At 39.5% G+C, this 18,477-nt stretch overlaps 1 pseudogene; it reads left to right on the top strand.

The window, feature by feature from the left end:
* The window catches only part of LOC122096685, a 219,660-nt pseudogene extending 214,029 nt beyond the window's left edge, over positions 1-5,631 (top strand).
* The last annotated feature ends 12,846 nt before the right edge of the window (positions 5,632-18,477 follow it).

The following is an 18,477-nucleotide window of genomic DNA, read 5'->3' as shown; positions in this document are numbered from 1 at the left end:
GGACCCATTGCAACAATGAGATATATAAGAGCTTATATCAAAAACGAACTTTACAACTTTGGGACGGAGGGGGGACCAGGAGGTGGGAGTGGGGGAGAGATGGGAAGGAATGATTAGAGGAAAAAAAAGGAGGAGGCATAATACTTGATAAGAAATGTACTCATTACACTGCTCATGTAATTGAAACCCCTCTGTACACATTTTCACAATTAAAAAATCATTAAATTATAAAAATCCATGTCAGATTTCTTTTTTGTCGGTTGTGGGGTTGAATCTCTGGGCCTGCACACTGTCCCTCAGCTATTTAGCTCAAGGCTACCACTCTACCACTTGAGCCACAGTGCGGTTTCTAGTTTTCAGTTGGTTTATTGTAGATAAGAGTCTCACAGACTTTTCTGCCCAGGCTGGCTTTGAACCATTATCCCCAGATCTCAGTCTTCTGAATAGCTAGGATTATAGGCATGAGCCACTAAAGCACCGATCCAAGTCCATTAAAGAAAACATACTTATTGAAATTTCTAGCTTTTTCCAATAAGCAATCTTACTTTTTCAGCATTAGTTTATAACTATGAGTTATTTTTAGATGTAACTGTGAGTTTTTTAAATAGAATCAAATATAATTTTACTGTTATTTATTATCTCAAAAATTCCACTGTAATTGATTTCCCCAAAGTCCATTATTACAGACTATATTAATCACTATTATTATTACACTCTATATTACATATAGCATGAAGTGAAAATAGTTTGGACTATTTCATATAAATTCGTAGATGCTATTTTAGCATTATAAATTCATATCTGTGATTTTAAATCAAGGAAGAAGATTTTAGGGTTAACATGAAATATGAAAGTGTAGTGTGTCCCAATTAAACCAGAATTTTGAGTTCATACAGAAAAAAATTATTTTCTTTCCAATGAAGTCTTTGAAGTAATACTATTGGAAATAGTGAGGCAAAAGGAGGAAGAATTCAAATCATGTCAAACAATGTCCCTGTTATTCTGTTATCCCCTCCACTAAGAAGACCTGCCCATTCCTAGTTGTAACAAAATTTCGAGTGTCTATCTTAGAATTCTATTTGGAAATTTCTAAATCACTGAGTCTTTTTGTACTTTGTGTTATATGAAATAAAATATAGACACAAAAATTTGAAATAAAATGCACACATATGTTGAAGTCATCACAGCTGAAAAAACAACCAACAAAGTAGAAAGAAAGGGAAAAAATGAAAAGAATTACAAAATAGGACCAAAAGTTCCAAGGAGATTATTTTAAAAGCACACACACACATATACAGCTAAAATAAAAATTATGAGAGGAAAAAAAGTTAATAGAAAACAATTATTTAAATATAAAAATTTAAAAAAGCTTATAAAAAGAGTTCTTTGAATTTTGGCTTTTTTTGGTGGGGGGATGGAAAGATTATGTATCTCCCCTGTATCCATAACCAGTCTCGTGGTGGAGTTTCTGTTCTGCTTTTGGTGTTTGGTTTTCCTGTGGCTTGATTGGTTTCTTAAGTGAATTTGTTTGAGCAGGCAGAAAAATGCTCTACATTACCCACAATTTTGGGATCCTCCTCCCAGGCTAGTTCAGTGGGAGGGATATCTACTTAGAGTCACAAAAGAGGGAGATGGCTCTTTCCTCTAGTTTGGAGATGCTGTGATGAGGCTAGGTTCTGGGTAGGGTTGAGGCCTTTCAGCTTACAGTGGCTTATCCCTGAGGGGCTAGCTCCTGAGACTCTCACAGAGCGCAGTCTGGAGCCATTCTTAGGATTTATGTTTACTGAGTTTCAACAGTTTTTCCAGGCTGCTGTAGGGAGTGTTAGCCTCTGGCTCTTCTAAGTGTAGAAAGTCACTCCTCTGTGGGCAGAGCTATTTCTGCCTGGGCAGGGTGACTTTCACCTGGGTGGAGCTGAGCCTGCCAGGTCAGGTCAGGTTCTTATGACCTGCTAAATGACTCTTGTGGCCTTAGTTGGAGCTAGTTTGCTCAGCCAGGCCTTTGTCAGTATCAAAGATGGAGATCTCCGGTGTTGGGGGTGAGGGGTGGCCTTTCCTCCTCTGATCTCTGAGAAGGACAATGGATGTCAGGGTTCTATCATGCCAGAGTCTTGGTTCCTGGGCCGTCTCTGGTCTGTGATCTGCAGGATGAAGATATCTACTCCTTGTCTGTTCTTGCTGGTGTAGTGTAGAATCGCTCGCCCGCCACATCTGCTGCCTTTGTACTGGACTCTCTTCATAGGTTTGGAAGCTTTGGCCCCCTCTGCTGCCAATGCTGCCACTGCTGCTGCAGCTGTGGCTACTGGCAAGTGCTCAGATCTGTCCCCTTGCCTGGATTTTCCCTCTTTTGCCAAATTTTCTGTACTGTGATGGCACACTTGGTGTGATTCTTTAGCCTAGGACTGTTCACTGGAACACTAAAACTGCTTTCTATGGGAGAGCTTGTTTAGCCTCCAGCTTCTCCTCCACCCTCTTCCTCTGAAACTTCACTCGCTCTTTTAATGTGAAGTATGGCTCCTATTTTTTATAAGGTGAATCAAGCAGAGGAATCCGTTTAAGATGTGAAAGAGCCTGTGAAAGAGTCTTTGACATTGAAAATTGTCCTGGGTATGAATTTTTGGACAAATATCCCCATTCAAAGACGAATGATTTTTTTTTTTTTTTATTGAGCTGGTAATGGGGTTTGAACTCCTGGCCTTGAGCTCTGGGCTTTAATTCTCAATGTTTGGACTATATCACCTATACACCTTCACTTCTTCCTTTTACCAAAAGTGAAAGAAAGAATCCCTTAGATTTATTTATTTGGAATAGCTTTGAATATCAATTGTCAAATTTGAAGCTACCCAGTAGGTAGGTGTAAGCCACTGGTTCTATTGTAGAACTAACTTCTCAAGAGTAAATAATCACAAAAAAAGAGAAAAAAATTCAATTATTTATGTGTTGTCTGATAAGCCATATTACTTGCTACTAGAAGAGAAAAGAGAGCAAGTAAAGATGAATATGGAGGAGTGAGACACAAAGAGAGAAGGTAGGGAAGGGTAAGTGAGGAAAGGGAAAAGGAGGAGACGAGAGGAGTGGAGAGATGAGTAGAATTGTGTATTCCTCACAAAGGTACTGTTGGACAATCAGTGCCTTTGCATGTATGTAGCCAAAGATTTATATTTATGATAGTTGTAAGTTGAGATATAAAATACCGGTTTATAGGTAATATCCTGTTAGTGTGCTTCCTCCTGCACCAAGGGCACCACAGTTAGATTGTTACAGATAAGGCAAGAGTAAGCAGTTTTAGTGATTCTGAGAAACAATAATTGACATGCCAGGAATGCTCCTTTGTATGGTGAAGTCAAGCATCACTCTTGTGCCCTGCTCCAGTCTTCCTCTCAGCAAGAATAGCAGAAACAGAAGAGGAAGGAGATATCTGAGTAATGATCACCTCTCTGTTTTTTCTTCCGTTGGCCTCTCAAATAATAAAGCCCAAGGAGACTTAACATGAAGTAGTGGGGAAAGTCGGGGGGAGGGAAGATCAGTCTAGCTTAATGTGAAAGTTGTAAAATAATTGGGACAGCGTTTCAAATACTGAAATAAAACCATTGTAATTATTAATAAAAACTAACTCTAAATTTATTTGAAAATGTAAAAGACTACAGGACTCACTACATAGTGGAATCTGTATAATCAAACTTACTCAATTGTCTATCATCAGAAATTGAAGACCGTTCCTAAACTTTCAATACTAGGTTAATTACCCTCGATATTCACTTAAACTGTGTGAATATGATGCAGAAAACATGACTTTAAATTTAGATTGCTGAAGTGATAAGCAATGGATTTTCATGATGGATAGCACAATGCGAAGAGCATGGAAATTATTTTCCTTCCATCTTCAGTGCGTAGGGAAGGATAAAAGCTCCAATTCTGAATTTAGGACTGAAGGTGAATAGTAAAGGAGACCTATTTCAGCCATTCAGATATTAGTAATGTGGAGAAAATTCCTCATTTATGTAGGCCAAACATGGAAGTGAGGATGTGGCAATCCCAAAGCCAAATCCCAAAGTCAGAGATATTTAACAAAATACCATGAAGTTCAAACAAGACATAAAAGGGAGAGTTGGGCTTAAGGGGAGTAGGGCATAAGAATGGAGAGGGAAATGGTGGACTAATACAATCATACACATGTGAGAATATAAGTAGGAAACCTGAAGGAATAGATGGGGTTGGCGTAAGGGAAGGAAGAAAAATAGAAAGTTTGACAATGATCCGGATGTATTGAAATGCACATATACTCTATTCAACACTGACATGATGAAGCGAAACTCCTTTGCACAACTAGCTAAAAATTAATTTTTTAAGTTTTAATATTAAGAGAGCAGAAGCATAAATCTTTAGAAATAAATAAAAGGATAGCTTTGACATATTACTGAGGCTTGTGCTCCTTTCAATATGCAAAATTTAATGTGTCAAGCCTGTTGCAAATGTAAATCTTATTTTGCCAATCCTTTTTGCAAATTGCTTAAAATATAGAGAACCAAATGCCACTATCCCTTCACTTTCAATAAAAAAATCTTATACACCTTTAGGTTTCTCAGGTGTTTATAAATATTTTAATGTAATGCATTGGAACTAATTTTATTCTACATTTAAGTTTAAATTTTAAATCACTTAATTCTTTTAAAATCCTCTCACTCGGGCACAGGTCTGGATAGATAACTGATGTGGGCAGAATCAGAATTATTCAGAAGGCTATAAAAGAATGTTTACCTAATTTTCTCTCTGCAGGATCATAGAATACAGACTGTCCTTATTAGGAAAATGGAAAAGGTATAGGACAGACTCAATAATCAATGGGAGATGATTGTTTATTAAGGAACAGCGAGAGGCATAGCCATTCCAAAGGGTTTGAAGGTTGTGTGAGGGATCTGGGACAGGATTTTTGTTTTTATAGGAGGTCTGAGCAAGGAGAGGTTATTGAAAAACCCCTACGTCAAAAAGGTGGGGGCTTTTCAGTTGGGCCCACAATGGAATATTTACAGCTAGGCCTATGTGGATTGCCCTGCCTTCACTTCAAAGGAATTCAAACATACCTGGAATTTTGCCTGGAATCTGTATTGGCCTAGGACAATAGGATGGGGGTCAATCCCTCATATTCCATCTTTAGATGCATAAAATGATAGGGCAAAGAGGGGAGAGGCTATTCTTCATATAGGATCTTTGGAAACATAAAAAGAATTGGGCTGAGAGTGAAGTATCATTAAGTTATGAGAACAAAGCAGATTCCAATGGTTTTAAACCCTGGAGTATAAAAGGTGGAGGTCATTGTGGTCATTTCTGGCAAAGTCCTGCTGGCATGGGAATGTTGAGCAGTCATTGGGGCCGGGGCCTTCAGGTCCAGGTCTGTGCTGGGTCTAAGCCAAAGCCTCTGGTTGCCTGCAGTAATAGGATGGCCTTGACTTGGTCCCAGGTCTAAGTGAGGGCTGTTATCCTGTTATAGAGAAAGTTGAAAATGCTGAGATCAGCCAAGAGGCTGACATGGTGGCAGGACTAGATACGAGTGATACAGGAAAACACACCCTGGACATAAGCCAGAAAAATTCCATTTGGATCATGTGTCGAAAACCAGTCAGAAGCCAGACCTGAATTGGAGTAGATAAGGGCCTGGTGAGAGAGCTTGATCATTTCCTATAAATAGCAGGTAACAAAGGCAAGAATATAAATTCCTGTCCAGTTAGAAGTTACACAGATATGGACATTAGATGGACAAGCTTCTCAACTTGTTTCTATTGACCTCCTGGCTCTGGTTAATTCTGAGAGGGCAGGCACAAAGTGGCTGATGTGACATCATCTCCTCTTACTTTTTTCCACCTTGTCCGGTGGTCTAGGTGCTTGTGGCTGGGATATGGGCTTTGAACTCAAAGCCAGAGCATTTTCCCTGAGCACTTCTGCTCGAGGCTAGTGTCCTACAACTTTGACTTGGAGGGCCATATTTAGTATTTTGATGGTTAATTTTTGAGCCAGCTTCCAGACTGCTCTTTGCTGGTTAGCTGGGAGATAGAGTATCTGAGGGAATTTTCTGCCGGGCTGGTTTGAACTGCAATCTTTGCCACAAAACCCTTTAATATTTCCAATTAAAGCAACAAGGAGATCAATGGGAACAAGCATAGCTTACATGCACCCTGTCAAGAATTGATCAACAAATACTTGCCAGAACACTGCAATGACACAACTCAATAGATGGGATGAGAGTTTCAGCATAGCTTGGATGCCTGTGAAACCTGAAAAACAAAGTTTACAAGAGGCTTTCCTGGCCTACATATGTTTCAAAAGCAAAACAACATAGCTGGCTTTTTCAGGTCAGGCTGTGTAAAGTTTACAGAGAGTGTTCCACAAGAGTCTTAAATTTGTAAACGTAAAGCAGTCTTATATCAAAAATCAGCTGTGTGTGATGGAGTCAGACAGGAGTCCAGTTTCCATAGTGGAGGCAGGATGGTCTAGGCAGGATCTGGGCTAGACTGCATCCCTCAGATGAATTCTCAAATCTCCTGGGTAGTTGCTTACATATTTAAATACAGACCGTTTGAAGACACTTGAATTTAGATGGACATAGAGAATGACATGCTAGATTTAATGTAAATCAAAGCCAACAATTATATACCAACTTTATTCATAAGGTATCTTTTAAGGCATACTCATACCATGTGCTACATACTTGAAATTTCTGAGGACAGAAAGATGTGAAAAAAATTTTTTAACACAATTCTTACCTGAAGCAAATAGTTTAAAATGCCTACTCTCTTTCTTTCAATGTAGTAACATACATTTCATATTCTTTCTGCCTCTTCAAACAAGCCTGAAATCACTATTTCACAGTAACACAAAGAGCAAAACAAAAATAATCTGATACAACAATCACAATCCTAAATTACCTGAAAAAATCAACAATATATGAAATAAATCTGAGGAAGAGGAAAAACAATGGCATAATAACAAAAAAACTACCCTAGTTCTCTCTAGTGAAACAGAGATTTAGGGTCCTACCAGGTACTCCACTTATAGAGGATCACATCAAGTCAGCTATAATTATATATAGATACACAATTCAAAAGAAGATTTTATATTGTCTTCACAAGAAAACAGAAATTTATGAAAAGTTGACCAGGCAGGCAGGTGATTGCTGTGACTGTGTTGGCTAATATATTGAAAAGCACAGGTGCAGTGTGGAAATAAAAATGCCACACGGGAAAAAAGTAGGAACAGTGACAGCCCATCCAAACACAGACACAATTCACCATAGCACTGACAGTCAGAACTGTCACTGGAACCACAAGTATTAACATCAGAACATCTCACCACACTGATTTCTATTCCTACACTTAATCGTCTAGACGAAAACCTAATTCCAGAAAAGCAAATCACAACACAATATCAAATCAACATCTTGCAAATCAACCAAGAACATAGAGAATCACCTATTAATATCGTAGATCCCTTAAAATAAATCCTCCAAATGGATGAGAACGATTCACAAAAATACAAGAAAAGTGATGTCAAGGTAGTATAATTCACAGTAAATAACCAGGCACTAGAATACCCAATCAAGAACATAGAAGATAGTTTTCAAAATACATTACAAATACTGCTAAACAATGTGATTAATGAAAAGATACAAAACCTCTACAAGGAAATTTGTGAACAAGATGAGACCAACCAAAGATTAGTAAAATAATTCATGGAGACTACAAACAAAATGTTTAATAAATTCTGGAAGTCAAGGGAGTCCAAGGAAAAAATGGATCCTACTTAAAAGATATAAGAGAATGGCTAAGAAGGTGGCTCAGTGGTAGAGCGCTTGCCTAGCATACATGAGGCCCTGGGTTCGATTCCTCAGCACCACAGAAGCAAAAAAGAAAAAAGCCAGAAGTGGCGCTGAGGCTCAAGTGGTAGAGTACTAGCCTTGAGCTGAAGAGCTGAGGGACAGTGCCTAGGCCCAGAGCTCAGGCCCCATGACCGGACCCCCCCCCAAAAAAAAAAAGATATAAGAGAAGACACATATGAAAAATCAACCCTCCCAACCCCCTCCACTCAAAGAAAAGATGTAAAGAAAGTCCATACAAGACCTAAAACAAAGCTTTAATAAAGAGATAGAAGCTCTGAAAAATGACCAATTAGAAGACAGGGAAATCAAAAACAAAGTAGAAAGTATCCACTGCAAATAGATGACATAGAAGATAATCTCCAGAGTCAAAGACAGAATAGGTCTAATAGGAAACAGGAAATAATCACTTAGAACAAATCCAAGAAATAAGAAGTGATCTTGCCAGAACTTGAAGACTCAGAAGATCAAATTTGGGGGAGACAGGTTCAAGAAGGAGAAGAGCAGGAAACTAAATGCATGGGAAACATATTACAGAATTCTAGCAGAGATCAGGCCAAACATCCAAAGAAGCTCATTCAGAGAAGAGAAGCTTTTAGAACACCAAACAGAGAATTCCAGAACAGAACAGCCCACCACCACATCATAATCCATTAGAAGATCATTAAAGATCAAGAAAAGCATTTTTAAACCTGCCATAGTGAAAAGATTGATTATTTATAAAGGATATACAGTCATAATAAATATAGATTTCTTAGCTGATATGGTAAAAACAGAGCTTGGCATGATACATGTCAAACATAAAGGCAAACAACTACCAAACGTGAACTTGCTACCAAGCAAAAATCTCCTTTATGTTTAAAGGATATATAAAAATATTTCATGATGAAGAAAATTTGAAAAAAATGTATCTTCACCAAATCAGCAGTATAGAAGTTAATTAAATATATCTTACATAGAGAAGATCAAGAACAGTAACTGGTTATATACAATGCTCCCTACCAAAGAATAAGGTAAATATATTAAGAGTAGATGAGGCATAGCTGTTAAGAGCAGGTGTATAACATAGCAGGACTTATCAGATATTTCACAGTCTTACCTCTCAATATCACTGGACTTCAATTTCCAAATAGAAGACATAGATTAGATAGCAGCATTAAAAAGCAAGACACATCCATCTACTTCCTACAAGAGACACATTTTATTAACATAAACAAACCCATACTCAAACTGAAAGATTGGAAGTAAAATTTTCAAGCAAATGGACACCATAAACAGACCACAGTCGAATTGCTAACATAAGATAAAATAAAATTCAAATTGAAATTAGTAGGAATAGACATTACATATTAATAAATGCAATTCCATTAGCCCTGAATCCTGGAGCACCCCACTTCATCAAACAAATACTACTTAACCTGAAAACAAATCTCACCACATCATTGTCATCCATGGATGGCCTATCCAGGAAAAACTCAACCAACAAACTGAAGACCTAAAGAATTACATTGACAACCTAGCCCTAACAAACATCTACAGAATATATATCAGAATATACATTTTTGATAGCAGTTCATGGAAGATTCTCCAAAATAGAACATATCTTATTTCACACATAAATTCTGTCCAAATTGAAAGAAAAATTATTTGAATTCTCATATCTTGTCAGACCACAACACATTAAACTTAGAATTACATAACTTAAGCAAAAAAATTCTCAAACCCATGAAGACAACCACACGTTGCTGAATGACCAGTCGGACACTGAAGAGATTAGAATAGAAATCTGGAATTTTGGGGAATTTAACAAAAAGGAAGTCACAAAATACCAGCTCCTCTGGGATACAGTAAATGCAGTACTTAGAGGAAAATTTATAGCTCTGAGTGCCTACATCAAGCAATTAGGGATATCTCAAATGAATATTTTATTATGTACCACAAGCTCCTTGAAAACAGGAACAATACAAAACCCAAAGCAGTAGACAGAAACAAATAAAAAATTAAGGCAAAAATAACTAGAGACAAAATAAAACTTAAAAAGAATCAACAAAACAGAATTGTATCTTTCAATAACTTAACAGACTTGAGAGTCCCTTACCAAATATAAGAAGAGAAATTATATAGATAGATAAATAGAAAGCCAGCAGATAAAGATCTTTACTTGCTCTGCAACAGGTAATGGTACTCAAATACATTTAAAGCCCCAAAAGTTAACCCCCCCGCAAAAAAAACAAATCCTCACAGAAACAACAGCCCTGTTAATAAGAGGGATAAAGATTTAAAGAGGAAATTAATTGAAGAAGAAATATGAAGGCCAATAGACACATGAATGAATATGCAACATTTCTGGCCATAAAAATGCAAATCAAGGTAACGTTGAGATTCCACCCCACGCCAGTTAGAATGACCATTATGAAGAAAACTAATAATAACAGATGCTGGGCTTGTGGGGAGGTGGCCAAAATGGAACATTAGTACACTATTGGTGGAAATTTAAACTTGTTCAAATAATCTGTGAAGAAGTACAGAGATTCCGCAATAGTGCTCACCTATGACGCAGCAATGATGGATCAAGAAAATTTTGTATATATTCACGACAAAACTCTATGCTTTCATCAGAATGAATGACATTGCCCAATTTGTTAATTAATGGAAAGACTTAAAAACATGTTAAGTTTAACAAGCCAGCCCAAAAGAAACATAAGAGTACATGTTTTTACTCATTTGGAAAAACTAGAATGTGTTTAGGATATTCTTAGGAAAGATCACAATAACTCTAATAGCTATATGCATATCACCATATAAAATGATGCTTATAGAAATGAGTTCCAAAAATGGATACAAGATGATTGTATAGTGAACTGTTTTTAGTTATGTATATATAGTTTTACCCTTTGGTATTCACTGTTTTTGATTTCTGTATCCTTTCTCTTATACATAAGTTAATATGATTTGGGGAAGGGAAGGAAAATCACAGAAATGGCGGGAAAAAGTTTAACCAAAGCAACAGTGCTATACACTAGACACTATGTTAGAAATGAACTTTACAACTTTGGGGGAGTGGGTTGTCGGGGTTGGAGGAAGCAGGAGAAAATAAGGAAAATAAGGAAAGATAACACTTAAAAATGTACTCATTACTTATGTAAATGTAACCCACCCCTCTGTATATCACCTTCATAATATAAAATCCAAAATAGAATAAGAGAACTCACCCAAATAGAGAAAATTAGAGACAAAAATGAGATATCATAACAGAAATAAGCAAAATTGAGAACGTTATAAGAGGGTATTTGCAAACCTTATGCCAATCACCTGGAGAATCCTAGAGAAATTAATGCTTTCCTGTACTTGATCTGAACCAAGAAGTAACACACAAGAAGTAATGAAAATGAAATGTCAATAAACTACTTCCCATATCGGAAAAATCTAGGACTCAATGAATGAACCATGAAATTAAGGCCTGCAAAGAACTTACAATACACAGATCTAAGTCTTCAATGGAATAGAAAGGTAAATGGAATTATTAAACATTCTATGAAGCTAGAATTAGACTCATTCCCAAATCAGAGAGGAACTCACCAAAGAAAGAGAACTATAATTCTACCTCATCCCAGTTAGAATGGCTATTATCAAGAAAACTAACAATAGCATAAGCTGGCGTGGATGTAGCCAAATGGGAACTCTATTACGTTGATGGTGGGAAATTAAACTTGTTAAACCACTCTGGAATGCAGTATGAAGTTTCTTCAAAAGACTAAATATAGATCTCACGTATGACCCAGTAATTCCCTTCATGGGCAGTAATCCAATAAATAACAAACAAGCTCACATTAAAGCTACCAGCATAACCATGTTCAGGGCCCAGGCCCAAAGTTAAGGACTGGAAAAAAATTACTACTGCTATTATTTGTTTTTGCAAAGATGAATCTTTTGATATAAGGTACCAATTCATTGTATTACAGTAGCTAGGATAGGACTTAAATGTAGTGGGTGATAAAATGGCCTCTTTGTTGAATATCAGGAAAAGTTGTAGGCAGTCCAAGAAAAGGGAGATTTTTTTTGTTGTTATTTTTTGTTGAGGAGCTTGAAGTCTGGGCTTGGGCACTGTCCCTGAGCTCTTCAACACAAGGTGAGTGCTCTACTTTTTGAGCCACAGTGCCACTTCTGGTTTTCTTGTAGTAAAATGGAGATAAGAGTCTCAGGGACTTTCCTGCCAATGCTGGCTTTGAACCACAATCCTCAGATTTCAGCTTCCTCAGTAGCTATGATTACAGCTGGGATCCACTGGCACCAGGCTAAAAATGGGGGATTTTTAGAAAATAAAATCCACCTGTTCACCTTTGTCTAAACCTCAGATATCACTATTAGAACACTTCACTCTCAACTTATTTCATCAGACATTTGTAAATTTTCTCTTTACCTTCATGTGAGAATACTGCAGTCAATATCAATTCAGCTATGAGACTGGATCAATTGTATGGTAATGGCTATCACATAAATCAAGAACTGTTACATTAAAACAAATGAAACCCTCATTTGGAAAGATATTTTTCTCTTTTTATTACAAATATGTACTTGATTATTCCTAATTTGATATTGGACCTCCTAACAGAGTGATGACATTTTCTTTCTCTTCAGCAATTGGCCTTTACTCACAAATGGTCAAATATTTAAGAATTCAAAGATTTCCATTGATAATTCATTAAGCTGACCTCTAAGAAAATGTGCATTTCTGGAATTTGGTCTGTTGTCTTGTTCTCACATACACACGCTTTTTATGATTTACTTGTTCTACAAGGAATTCTATTTTTAATCAATGAGTGTCCAATTTTAGTCTCTCTGATTAGTCTTTCAGACTCTCTCCAGTCTCATTTCAGTCTGCCTCATAAAATTATTTAGTTATCTGCTACATGACTCTGAGCTTCTGTTTTTTGCTTGACTTCATGTACGCTGTGATGGAAGCACTGCCTGGCTGTGCTTACTGGAATTTTGTTGTTGTTGTTGTTTTGTTTTGTTTTGTGGGTTTGTTGTTGTTTTTTTTGGTTTTAGTTTTAGTTTTTGTTTTTAAGAGATCTAGGATTACTATTCAATGTAATAGCTTCTCTTGGCCCCAGTGATTCCCTGGCTTAGAGTCAAGGGGTTTTTCTCCTAAGGGTACAAAGAATAGCTGACTAAATTGCTGTTTTAATTGTCACAAAATGAGGCAATCTGGCTTCCTTGCAAAGACATAAATGATCCTGTGTAACCACTTACAGAATTGATCTATCAAGGTGGCTTTTCAAGGTTGACTGTGAAAGATGTTCATTTCCAAGTCACCACCATAGAACAGATCATATCCCTTGGAGCATATTTTTGAAGGAAGGTTCCCCTTTCTTCCTTCTCTTTTGATAGATCAAACCATAATATTCTGCAGTCGTGGTCAGCCTGGAGCACCTTTTCCCAAGAATATTCCGTCGTGTAAAAGAGGACTAACTATCAAAATAAAGGGGAAAAAACTTGTCTACTACAGACTGATTCACCTGGCTTATATCTGTTGTTAATTTCATTACTTCAAACACATGGATAATTTATATTGGGATTAGACAAGTGGCAAAATACTAATGGAATAAACATTCAGTTTACTTTTATATATCCAATATTATACATTTAACCCCTTATGAAAAATTAAACAAATTGTAGAAACAATGTATACTCTGGCACACATACACCATCATCTACTCAGAAATTCAGTCTCCCTATAAATATTTATTTGGTTCAAAATAATAAAAAAATTAATTAATTAATGTGACTTTTAACTATCATCTGAAATACTCCTCATTTATATAATTGTATATAATTTTATCAATGTCACCTAGACAGGAATTTAACATGCAAGTAGAAATCAAATTTCTATAACTTAAGTGATATGAGAGGAGTCATACCCTCGTGTACTATGTGGTGTGAATTTTACCATAGTGCTGAACCCTCCCATCTAATACAAAGAGTCATGTGCAATAATTTATTATTTGATGTTAAGATGAGCGCTAAGTGTAGGATACACTTTGAAATATTACATTAATTCACAGAAATGAAACAATAATGATATATTATTTGTTTAAATTTTAATGCTTCTCAATTTTTCAATTCATGAAATATATTATTAAAATTAGTTTCACTTTCTTCTTTTTTTTTTCCAGCAGGTAGAAAAACTCATTTATTAACAGAGAGCAGCCCCTTTTAAAGTCAAAAAGGGTGGGTGGAATGGTAAGGGAGGAAGAGGAACCAATCACTGTCAAGGTCACACCCTATCATTCACCTGAGCCTTCACGGGCTGGTTAGGCACTGATTGGCAGATCAATTGGGCTCTGCCCACTCTACTCTCTCCCAGCGCCATCTTGGCTGCCCATGTGCTCCAGATTCCCCCCTTTTTTTTTTGTTTTAATGGCAGACCCACCTAGCACAGTAATAAACATCAGTCCCACCACAGTTAGAAATGTCCAAAGCAGTTCAATTAATTCCTGGGCACCTGGTGTCTTTTAAGTAAGCCAGTTCCTAGTACGTGCCTTTAAGCTAGCACAGGGGTCAAGATGACCTTTGAGCTTTACTGTCAGCTCCCAATGGCTCCCAACATCATCTCCCCCCCCCATCTTTGTTTAAAGAAGTGAACCCGCCTGTCTTAGGATGGGTGGATCACCATGTCTGCCTTACCCGTCATCGGGAACTTCTTCAGAGCAAAGCTGAAGGCCCTGTCTTAGAGGTTGGTCAGACTGACACCCCCTCTTACCCATCTCTGGCTGCGATTCCTCTCGGTGGGGGGAGGGGGAAATTCATTCATTTGGAGCTTGGTAACTGGCTGGCTAAGCTCATAAGAGTTTTGCAGTGCACATATAATGCAAGGAAGGCATAGAAAAAACCATCAGCAAAAGCATTACCAGGCCAGGAAATGTCACTACAAGTCCTTTAACCTTAGTGAAGGATGGCATAGGAGTCTTTGCCACTTCAGAGTCCAGAGGTGGGGATTGTTCTAATCCAGCTATTTGTCTGTGGGGTTGGACAAGATCTAAGCTGGAAGCATAACAAAGGGTGGTTGTTTAACAATAAGTATGGATTCAATGCTGCTATACAAGCAATTAGTAAAAGAACAATTAAAGCAGGTTACATTAAAATAATTAACTCCTACAAAAATATTAAAACAGTCCATAGGGTGGTGATCAAAATGAAGGTCAGGCCACCAGGTCAAAGGGACAGCTTCTCTTGTGGTGCTCCTGACGATTTCTTCATTGCCAGTGTTGATCACTGCCCAGGTCACCTGTTGAGGTTGATGCAGGTTCCATAGGGACATTCACAGGATTGGGAGAGTCAGGACAGCCAACAGCTGGAGTATAGCCATCTGCAATTGTTAGAGAACACAAGAGCTTCTCAAGGGCTGGTTGCCCTTGGGGATGGTTAATAATTGTCTTTCTGGCTTTTGTCTTTAAAACACAAGCCTCAGCCATGGCCTTTTTTTTTCCTTGTTGGTTAGCTTATTCTTGGGCATCCTCCTGTATAGAGGAAATGGGTAAAAATTTAAGGTTCCTGGCAGGGATCCAAATGGGAGCGGACTCCCCTATGGGGAAAACACATCCAAATCCCCTGCCCATAGTAACTAGGGGGTCAGGTCCTCTCCATTGTTGTGTCAGGGGGTGCTTCCACCTGACTTTCACTTGGGGCTTAGGGTTTAGTTATCCCCAGTGCTTCTGAAACCTGGATTCAGTTGCCCCTTTTGAAAAATTTAAAATGTTAATGGTAAACAAAGCTATCTGTAACTGTATATGGGGGCTAACTCCCCCTTTTTTGTTTTATAGGCTATCAGAATACAAATTAAAGGGTTTTTGAATGTCCTGAAGGGCCATAATTACGGCCAGCATTTCCTTATATTGTAATAACTTCTTGTGGTGTCTTGTCTTTTAGCAGGGCAAATAAGGGCACAAGACTATCTTTAGGGACAGAAACCCATGGCAACAGCCAATTGATTTCCCCTAAAAGACTCTGAAGTTGGGTTAAGGTTAGAGAGGCTGGAATATCCAGCAAAGGCTTAAGGGGGCTGGCCTGAGTCAAGGTAAGGTGGGTCCCGAGCACCTTAAAAGGAGCTACCTTTTGAATTTTATTAAGGGCTATGGTAAAACCCCTTTTTTTTAATATGGTGAGAACCTCGGCCAGAAGGCCCTCCAGGCAGCTTGGGTCTCAGTGCCCCAGAATCATATCATCCATGTAGGCATAGACAAGGGAGGTATCTGAACCCAGCACAGGCCCTAAAAGTGTGGCCAAGTATTGTTGGCAGAAGGCTGGGCTATTGGCCATACCCTATGGCAACACTGTCCATTCAAATCTCCGATCAGGCTGGGAAAAATTAAGAGAAGATATAGAGAAAGCAAACTTCTCGCAGTCATCTGGATGCAGAGGAATAGAAAAAAAACAATCTTTAATATCAATCACAACCAAAGTATATTCTGAAGGTATAGCAGGAGTCTAGGGCATGCCTTTTAGGGGCGTTCCTACTAGCTCCATCCTTTCATTTAGGTCTTGGAGCATTTGCCAAGCCCCAGAGGCTTTTTGAATAACAAATACGGGTGTGCTCCAAGGACTTATAGAAGGGCGGATATGCCAGAGGCTTATCTGTTCCTCCACCAGAAGGTGGAGGGCTTCAAGTTTAGGTTTGGTCAATGGCCACTGCTCCACCCAGATTTGGCTTCCTGGCTTCCACCTAATGGGAGGTACTGGGGGGGGGCAGTGGCCTTTAGGATTGGAGGTGCACCCGAGCGGGTCCCCTATGTTCTTCTCTGTAATTATGAAAGTTAAAAAAATCCCCTTCCTTAACTCCCTCTAGATCCTGTTTAAGCCTTTGTGCTTCTTCCCCATCCAGGATATCATCATAGGATGCTCGATGGTCTGTAGTGACCACGGCATCCATTTGTCTTAGCATATCTTGCCCTAGTAAATTGGCAGTGAGGTTCTTTGCCACTAAAGGGCGTATCTTTCCCTGTTCTCCATCTGGGCTAGTCCATGTCATAAGGGCAACCGTCTCTTTGGTCTGGGAGTTGTCCCCTACCCCCAATATCGGGGGCCCAGGTGCAAACTTCCAGTCCAGGCGCACTTCCTCCTCTCTGAGTATGGTTCGGTCTGCCCCAGGGTCAATTAAGCAGTGAAACCTCTTTCTGCCTATGAGAATACTCATTTTAAGGCGGAGTCCGTCCACCAGGGGGACGGTCCAATGGACCTGGGTAGCCCTGCCATGAGGCTGCCTGGGCCTCACAGCAGGGGGGGTTCCTCCTTGAGTTAAAGGGGCTAGAGGATGCCCCTCCCCAAGTTTAAAGACTTCCCATCTAAATCAAACTTGTATCCCTCCCTGCCCCTGGAGCAGGGTATAGGGGACAGTTTGCCCACGGGCCAGTTGGCAGGGGATTGTTGTAAACAATCCCTCTTAAAGTGCCCCTCCTGCCCCCATTTAAAACAAGTCCCTCTCCCCAATGGCCTTGGGGTTCCTTGGCTCTGGGCTGCCAGAGCCTGAGTAATGACCTCAGTCATTGTAGATGCCTGAGCCTGCAAAGCTAAAGCTAGTGATTGGGACTGATGCTGTTGCGTTCCCACATCCTGTGAGGCCACCACCCATGTGCTCAGGGAACTCTCTCTCAATCCCATGCAGGCCATGCAGTGGTCTGCATTCATCCCTTCCCAGACCAGCAGCTTTACAAACTGATCTCGGAGGTTCCCTGTCAGCAGCTTGCAGTGAATGCTCTGTTGGACTCGGTCTATGAAATCAGGTAGAGGCTCACCCAGTTTTTGTCTCACTTCTGCTATGGGGGACTCAGTAGGCCCATCATCTAGTTTGTACCACGCGGCAAGTCCTGCCTGCCTCACCTGGTCATGGTACGGGCCAGGTATTGCGGCCTGTTGGACGCCGGTGGAGTACCCTTCCCCCGTCCCTGCTAGCATGGCATAAGTAATAGGTATTGCTGGTTGAGCCTGCCGGTTACCCTCAGCTCACACTCTGCATTCCTCCTTAAAGAAAGCACACCATTTAATAAACTGAGAACTAGTGGTCTGGGCCCAGGGAGAGTTTGGGCCATCCTCCGCCACCGCCTTGCGGAGCTCTTTAAGATCCTTAGCTTCCCATGGATACCATTCCAAGGGCCTGTTAGCCCCTGATGCCACATTGACCGGATACGCTTGGGGAAGCAAATCCTGTGGCCGAGAGTCTGGGCTCTTGGGTGGCCCTTCCTTTCTAGAGGAGGTCTCTGAGTAGGTTACTTCCTCAGCCCTTGGTCCCTCCATGTGGTAGGGGTCTAGGTTTTGCAAGTCCCTCTCGCAGGTCTCGTAGGGTGCTGTACCTCCCTTCCAATCAGGGGAATAGGGAGGGGGCCTAGGACCGTCCAGGGCACCTGAGTAGCTGCCTCCACCCCTGCATGCACAGATAGTGCATTCCCGGTCGAATTTGACCTTTTCCTTTTCCTTTTTACTTTCCAAGTCTTCCTGTACTCTTTCTAGGCCTAATGTTGCCTCCTCCTCCTTCTTTTGTGATATAGCATTACCCATACTTAGGGTTTCACTTACCCTAAAAGACCACTTAACCTCGGCCGGTATCTTTTCCTTTCGTG

Source organism: Dipodomys spectabilis, unplaced genomic scaffold (genome assembly GCF_019054845.1).
Source record: "Dipodomys spectabilis isolate Male_0828 unplaced genomic scaffold, ASM1905484v1 ptg000386l, whole genome shotgun sequence".
Taxonomy (NCBI): Eukaryota; Metazoa; Chordata; class Mammalia; order Rodentia; family Heteromyidae; genus Dipodomys; species Dipodomys spectabilis.
This window is presented reverse-complemented; position numbering and strand designations above follow the sequence as displayed.